The sequence below is a fragment of the Theobroma cacao genome, chromosome 5 (assembly GCF_053813885.1).
Source record: "Theobroma cacao isolate CCN51 chromosome 5, ASM5381388v1, whole genome shotgun sequence".
In the NCBI taxonomy this organism is placed as follows: domain Eukaryota; kingdom Viridiplantae; phylum Streptophyta; class Magnoliopsida; order Malvales; family Malvaceae; genus Theobroma; species Theobroma cacao.
In genome coordinates, this window is record NC_142643.1 from 4364112 (window position 1) to 4372290 (window position 8179).

The following is an 8179-nucleotide window of genomic DNA, read 5'->3' on the forward strand; positions in this document are numbered from 1 at the left end:
ATTATGCCATCTGTCCAATAAATGGAAGTTTATTAACGGCACGTTAACTCCCTTCTTTTTTTTCTTTTCCAATGTTTTCAATCGTTACTCTCCGGTTTTTGCTCTTTACTTCTTCTTCAGTCATGGTGGAGGCTTCAGACAATAGCAAGTTTTAGTTTTCGCCTGGTTCTTAACCGAGGATGACTTGTTCATGAACAAGAGTAAAGCAAAGAACAATCTCAAGGAAGATTGTTTTGGATTAGACCACTTATGCATGGACAAAAAGAAAGCTAAGAACAATCCCAAGAATTCTAAAGTTTTGTTTTTTGAAAAATAATTATTAACAGAAAGTACATACAGTGCCATTTTTTTTTGACAGGATTGACCACATTTTTATGGATGTTCTCTGCTCTAATAATGTTATTGGGTTCAAATTTAGCAAAATCAATGAAATGGTTGTTTTTCAGAAATAAATACCGTAATGGTGGAATAGCACAGAGCTTAAAAATTGGGGAAAAAGAGAAGAAAAAGCCGCACTTGATCATCCTCTTCATATCTGGGTCTCAAGCAACTTCATTGGTCACAATATTTGACATAGAGTGAACCAGACTGATGCAAGTACAAGCCACATAATCATAAGCTTGAATTTGCGTATAGAATATCAAAATAAAAAAATTTGGTTACACTTGGGATGAAAACAAAGACTCTGCTAGACGCCTGACATATTCAGTCATAAGCTTAAACCACACCCAAAAATCATCCCACAGACAAAATATCCCTGAACAGCAAAAGTGTCAAAAACACAGAATCTTCAAGAGAAACACAATGAGTAGAAAGACCATCCTCCATTCCCTTAGCATGATATAGAAATATAAAGAGCGAAAGATCATACAAGTATTCCTCGTGAATATGCATTTATATGTCAGAGTTGAGTTGTTCTTGTATTATTGCAGTGAGTTCCTGTTTGAGGTTTGATTGAGATTGAAAAAGCAATGGCGACAAGGCAAGAGAAAGAGCAAAGAGCAGAGGCAGCAGCGAGACAAGCAGCGGATGATCTTCGGGATGTTGACAGAGGAAGACTCTATGACGAAAGAGTTGTATACAAGGAGGAGTTGGATCAATCACCGCAGCAACAGCAACAAAGGCCAGGAGTTTTTGGAACCGTGTTGAGGGCTGTCGTTGATAAGAGACACGAGGCAGAGGATTTCACAAGGGAAGGAACCGATCTAGCTGCAGAGAACACGAGGGAGACCAAAGATGAAGCAGCGGAGAGGGCTAAGGAGTACAAAGACAATACCACTGTGAAGGAGAAGTAAACTACGGATGAAGCTGAGAGGAAGATGGGGGAATACCAAAACTATGCAGCCGAGAAGGCGAAAGAAGCAGCTGAAGCAAAGGACACTACAAAGGAAAAGACTCGTGAGTATAAGGAGTATTTAGAGCAAAAGTCCAGGAAGGCATCTGAGCAGGCGAGTCAGGCATCTGAGAAAGCGGAGGAGTTAGCTCAGAGGGCAAAGGACACTGCCAGGGGAAAGGCTGCTGAGTACAAAGACTATGCTGCTGAGAAAGCAAAGGAGTCCGCACAGAAGGCGAGCGAGGTTAAGGACACCACAAAGCAAAAGGCTGATGAGTATACTAATTATGCCGCCCAGAACGCAGAGGAGACGAAAGACTCTGCGGCCCAGAAGAAAAAGGAGACGAAAGACTCGGTAACAGGTAAAACTTACACAGAATCTGCCGCCCAGAAGGCAAAGGAGACAAAAGACTCTGCCGCCCAGAAGGCAAAGGAGACGAAAGATTCTGCTGCCCAGAAGGAAAAGGAAACAAAGGACACCGTAGCTGGGAAGACTTCTGAGTATACAGGTGATGCAGCGCAGAAGGCAAAAGAAGCGAAGGACACAACAACGGGAAAGGCCGCTGAGTATAAGGACTATGCAGCTGAGAAAGCCAAGGAGGCAAAAAGTACCACAGAGCAAAAGGCTTCTGAGTATACCAGCTATGTGGCACAGAAGGCTAGGGAAGCAAAGGATACTCCAATGGGAAAAGCGTCCGAGTACAAGGACTATGCAGCCGAGAAAGCCAAGGAAGCAAAGGACGCGACAGCTGAGAAGGCCAAGGAAGCCGCAGAAAAGGCAAAACAAGGGACAGAATATGCAGCGGAGAAGGCAAAAGTAGGAAAAGGTGCTACTGCGGAGAAGATGAACGAGTGCAAAGATTACACCGCTGAGAAAGCAAAGGAGAGTAAGGATACCACTGTTAGTACGATTGGGGAGTTGAAAGACTCTGCTGCTGACGCTGCAAGGAGGACTATGGGCTTCCTCACTGGAAAGACAGAAGAAACGAAAGAGAAGGCATCAGAGACTGCAGAGAAAACCAAGGTGATGAATCTTATTTATTCCAACTTTTTTTTTTATTTTGGAACTTTCATTAATACTCAATAGTTATTCAGGAAAAGTTGAGTGAAACAACGGAGTCAGCTAGACAGAAAATGGAAGAGATGAAGCTGAGAGGCGAAGAGTTCAAAGAAGCTGGAAGGAAGGGTTATGAAGCTGGAGGGGATTATGATGGTTTGGGACGTGAAGGTGTCTCAGAGACAATTATGATTAAACTTGAAGATACCCCAGCAGGAGCTGTTGCTGCTACCCTGAAAGCATCTGATCAGATGACTGGCCAAACTTTCAATGATGTTGGGTGGATGAACGAGGAAGGCGTTATACGCGTAGAACGCTCCGGTAAAACCAAAAGGTGATCTCAAAACATCTGCATATGCCCTTCGGATAGGGTGGGACTATTTGTGTTGCTTCTTTCTATGGTTTTGCTTCTGTTTTTGTATCTTCTTGCTATAAAGTACTTTTTTGTTGCATGTCTGTGTTCATGAATACTTGGAATGGGTACTCCATTAATAAAAACCACCCAAAGATGGGAACGAAAATGACGTATGTATTTTGGAGCAAGGTGACAGTCGCTACTCTCCGTTGATAAGAACTCTGGTTGAGCTTCGAGTTTTACTTTTAGTTTCATAGTTAAGCTTTTTTGTTCGATGAAGAAAGCCCAACTCATGTTCGAACTTAAAATGATGGGCTGATCAAGGTCAGAGCGCTCAGCTTGTCCCCAAGCAGAGCCCATTTGGGTAGTGGGTCGATCAAAATATAAGCTAGCGATTGCTCCGAATGTCCAATGAGGAAAGAGCACTTAAAAAATCTATAGTTTCCAAAGGTAAATACATAAATCTCCACGTAAAATGGATGGCAAATTACTTACCAAATACCAAGAGGTAAAGATGAGAAGGTTCTATGTTCGGAAATTTGTGGATAATGGTGACGAAAATATTGCTGTAAGCGGTAGTTGCGTGTACAGTCACGATTGTGGATTAAGACGAAAGTGAAAAAAGATTGTTTTCTTGATATGTCGTGACAAATACAATGTTAGTAGTTGCCCACTTATCATAAATCTACATTTTACTTTTATTATTATTATTATTACTCTCTAACTTATTTTGTCCTGCAAGGTAAGCTAGAGAAGTTAAACTTTTGTAATTATATCACAAACTTTTCGTCTCATAAATATTATTCATATTTATCCATTACTTCTTTCGTTCCATAAATATTATCCCATTTTAATTTTCTTTAGTTATATTTTTTTATTTTAATTTTAATTGTTTAAAATATTTAATTAAATTAAATATTAATAAGTATATATTTAAAAACTAAAATGTTAAATTAAATAATAGTGATCAAATTTGAAAAAGAAAATTGACTGAGAAAATTCACATGAAAAAATTTGATTGAGAAAAATCAAATTCATACATTAAGGACAAAAGAAGTAATTCATTAAAGTCAAGTGAGGTTTCCACGATGTTGCTTGTCAAGAATGAGTTGAACATTCAGGGCAGTCAATTCTTGCCCACACCAGTGTACTCTAAAATGTAGAGCAGTACAAAACTCAACTGAGGTTAGAGTCCTTATTCAATAATGCCAAGCAAATATCCCTTTCTGTCTTGCTAGAACACTGCAGATGAAGAATGACAGAATCCTTGGATCCATTAATTTAAACCATGTAATACACGCACATCATTCAAAAACTTGCTAATTTCCATATGATTGCTATATGTCATGCTACTATTTATAGTTTGATTGCTTTCATATGCATGTCTCCTTTTTGTCTAACCAATACAGAAACATCCTTCATTCTATTGGAGGGAAATTATGTTGTCACAGTTTGATAAACAAACTAATAACCAACAACAGTTCAAAACGGCCAACCTACATTATCTATTATCTCACTCATCTCGGATCAAGCTAAAGAAGCACATCTCATTACATTTGTAGTCCACTTTTATTCATTTAAATGTATGAATTTGATTTTGTTGGTTTATAAATGAAGACTCTTTGGAGTAGACTTGCCTCTTATATCATAAATGAAATTAATAATACATATTGAGTTGAGCAAGAAGAATGCGTTTTGTTGTTACTAGTAGAATTGTTGGTCAGTAAATTTGATACCATGCATCCTTTTTGGAGTCTAAACTTTACCGATCGAATATGACTACATAAAGTTTATCAGGAATTTTTGTTGATATTTCGTCGGTGATTTATTATTCATCTATCGACAATCCATCAATAATTACCGTTACATTGAAATAAATTTAACCAAAAGTTTAAACCATGAGTTTTCATTTGGTATTCCAGTCATTAAAGTACTTACTTGTGTCTAGATATTGGCACACACAAGGTTTTCATCTCAAGACATGTTTTGTTTGATGAAATACAGTTTCCCTCTCCACAAATCTCAAATTCAATTAATAAATCTCCTATTTCATCCTCAGAATCCAGTCATCAAAGTGCTTACTTGTGTCTAGATACTGGCACACATAAGGTTTTCACCTCAAGACATGTTTTGTTTGATAAAATACAGTTTCCTTTTCCACAAATCTCAAATTCAATTAATAAATCTCCTATTTCATCCTTTGAATGGCTAACCAAATTTGTATACCTATTTCCACCCCTATATCAAAAACATCTGGAAGTCATACACTAGTTCCATTTCCTTAACAAGAGTCAAGCTTGTGTACTAATTATTCTCCATCACCTTTAACTATTCATTTCAATCCTTCTCTTTGTTCAAATCCTATTGTTTTTTAATTTGCTACTCAAAGAACTCATCCAATGGTAATAAGGTCATAAAATAACTTCTTCAAGCTTATACAAATTCATTCGGATACTAAACATCCCATACCACTGAGCATTAAACCTTCTTGTGTCACCACTGCCATAAAAGATCTATATTGGAAATGGAACCATCCTTGAATAGCTTACAACTTTGCATAACAATGGCACTTGAGAATTAGTACCTAAACCTCCCAACAAATTTGTGGTAGCTTGAAATGGGTGTTTAGAATAAAGAGAAACCTAGATGGATTCATTTTCATATATAAGGTTAAACTTGTTGCCAAAGATTTCCACTAATAATCAGGACATGATTACGATCATTTGCATAGTTGTTAAACTTGTTACAGTCAGACTAGTGGTAATATTGTAGCTTCTAAGAATTGACCTTTTCATCAACTTAATGTCAACAATGCATTTTTTCAAAGAAACCTCACTGAAGAAGTCTATATGAAACAGCCTCTAGTATTTATTAATTAACACCATCAACATTATGTATGCAAGCTCAAAAAGGTTATATATGGTCCTAAACTAGTTCCATGGGCCTGGTATATAATTCTTAACTCGTTCTTTATCTCATCTAGCTTTAATAACTCCATTATAGATATGTCACAACCTTCACGTTTGTCTATCACACAGAGAATGTCACAACCTTCATGATTGTCTATGTTGATGATTTGATTCTCACATGCAATACTTTTCCTTCATGTCAAAATTTGTTCAAACCTTATCTCAAAGATTCTCTATTAAGGACCTGTGTAGCCATCAAGCCAATGGCATTGTAATTGACTTCGAAAAGGGACATCAACAACTTTTCATCAACATTGGCAAGGCTTTTCGTCTTTTTATGATAGTTTACACCATGGGAACCTTTCATGACCTTGATAAATGAAATCTCACTTCAATAATTACATCTCTTGTGCACTGGTCTAATCCCTTTGAGGTCTCACCTTTTAGATGATATAAATCATTATGAAAATTTCCCCTCATCAAGACCATGTCACCTTGTCTAACTTTGACCACTCCACCACTTATAGAAAATTCATATCCTCTGGAGTCTTATAGGTTCAATGATATTAGATTCTTACACATTTTTGAGACATAAGTCACACCACCCAAAGAGTGCACAACTCTATCAAACATTTTGGTTCTCATAACTCCGAGACCTATGATCTTAACAATTGACTTATCAATCAAAGCCAAATTTTCAACGACCCTTTTTTGAAGCAAATCAAAATAATTCTTTCAAAAGCATATGTAAGTGAAACAAATAGAATTTAAATACCCACCATCATTATATTTTGTATCCACATCTTCTAAGATTGTAGAGGCAGCATAATCATTATCGTTGATAACAAAAATGCACTTACCTTTACTCCCACTACTTTTATCCCCTTTTATAGGACAATCTTTCTAAATATGTTCATACCTTTTGCATTGAAAACCCTAAATATTGTTAGATCTAGACTTGTCACACTTAGATCTCTTGTTAGTTGACTTGCTCTTCGGAATCTTAGTCATTAATTCTGAGTCAATTAATCTATATTCACATTTTTATTTTTCTCTCAAGTTTCACGGGACATTAACACTGCTTGTGGTTGTTTTAAACGTTATGTATCCTTTTCACATATCAAAGATTTTACAAGTACCTTATAGGTGTGCAAAAGTAATGCAAGGAACAATATTGAATTCTTTTCTTCTTTCACCTTCACATCAACTTTCTTCAATTAATTAATGATCCTATCGAACTCGTTCATATGCTTCATAATATCTCCATTCTTCTCCATAGTACGAGCATTGTTTTCATGTCATAGATCGTTATATCCATCATATTAATTGAGGTTAAGTTACTCGAACATAACAACTCAAGCTTAAAATATAACATTTTCATATTTTCATATTTACACATTTACACAACACAAGCACATTGTAGTACGAGCATTGTTTTCATGTCATTGATTGTTAGATCCATCATATTAATTGAAGTTAAGTTACTAGAACTTAACAACTCAAGCTTAAAATATAACAATTTCATATTTTCATATTTACACATTTACACAACACTAACACATTTACACATTACAATTACAACACAATAACAATAACAATTTATATAAAAAATTAAAAATAAAAATTTATAAATTAAATATATAATATAAATTATGCAAAATTTACACATTTAACACAACAAACACATTCACACATTTACAATCACAATAAAAATTACAATTTATATAAAAAATTAAAAAAATTAAAAATTAAAAAATATATATATATATAAAAAAAACATAAATTATGTAAAATTTACACATTTAGCCTTTTAAACAAACACAATAACAATAACAATTCATATAAAAAATTAAAAACAAATATATATTAATTATAAATTATGTAAAATTATTTTTTAAAAAAAAATTACAAGAAAAAAGACCACCAATGAGAGGAAGGGCAAAAAGGATGACTGGTGTGGGTTGGGGTGAAAGAACGACTAGTGTGGGGAAAATTATATGGGACAAAAATGGCGTGAAAAGGATGCTTTTTGGTTAAGATCTGAAGGGAGAAGGGAAAAGGCCGCAAAGGAGATGAGAAAAGGGTGAAGGGTAGAAAGAGCCTCAACAAGGCACAAGAAAGAGGAGGAAGCTTAACTGCAACGAAATGAAGCAAAGAGTTAAGGGACAAGGAGCGGCCAGCATTTAGGGGAAAAGACAAAATGGAAAAGAAGTTCGCGTGGGTTTCTTTTTTGTTTGATTTATTGACAAAAATTCGGTCAGTAAACTTAAAAAATTTAATTGACATTATTTATAGAATATTTCATCAGTAAATTCATTTCCCATTTATGAAAATTACCATCCAAAAAATTTTGTCGATAATTGCTATTATTGATGGAATTGTTGGTCAATAAATTTGACACCATACATTCTTTTTTAAAGCCTAAACTGATCAAATGTCGACTACATAAAGTCTATTGATAATTTCATCGATATTCCATCAATGATTTATTATTCACAAATACTTCGTCGGTAATCCATTAATAA

The 8179-nt window shown here is 35.3% G+C and overlaps 1 pseudogene across 1 annotated transcript; it reads left to right on the forward strand.

Moving 5' to 3' along the window:
• Positions 1–319: 319 nt before the first annotated feature.
• LOC108661872 (uncharacterized) lies at positions 320–2842 on the forward strand (annotated as a pseudogene). Its single transcript, XR_016026234.1, has 2 exons — positions 320–2357; positions 2429–2842. The product of XR_016026234.1 is annotated as an uncharacterized LOC108661872 (transcript).
• The last annotated feature ends 5337 nt before the right edge of the window (positions 2843–8179 follow it).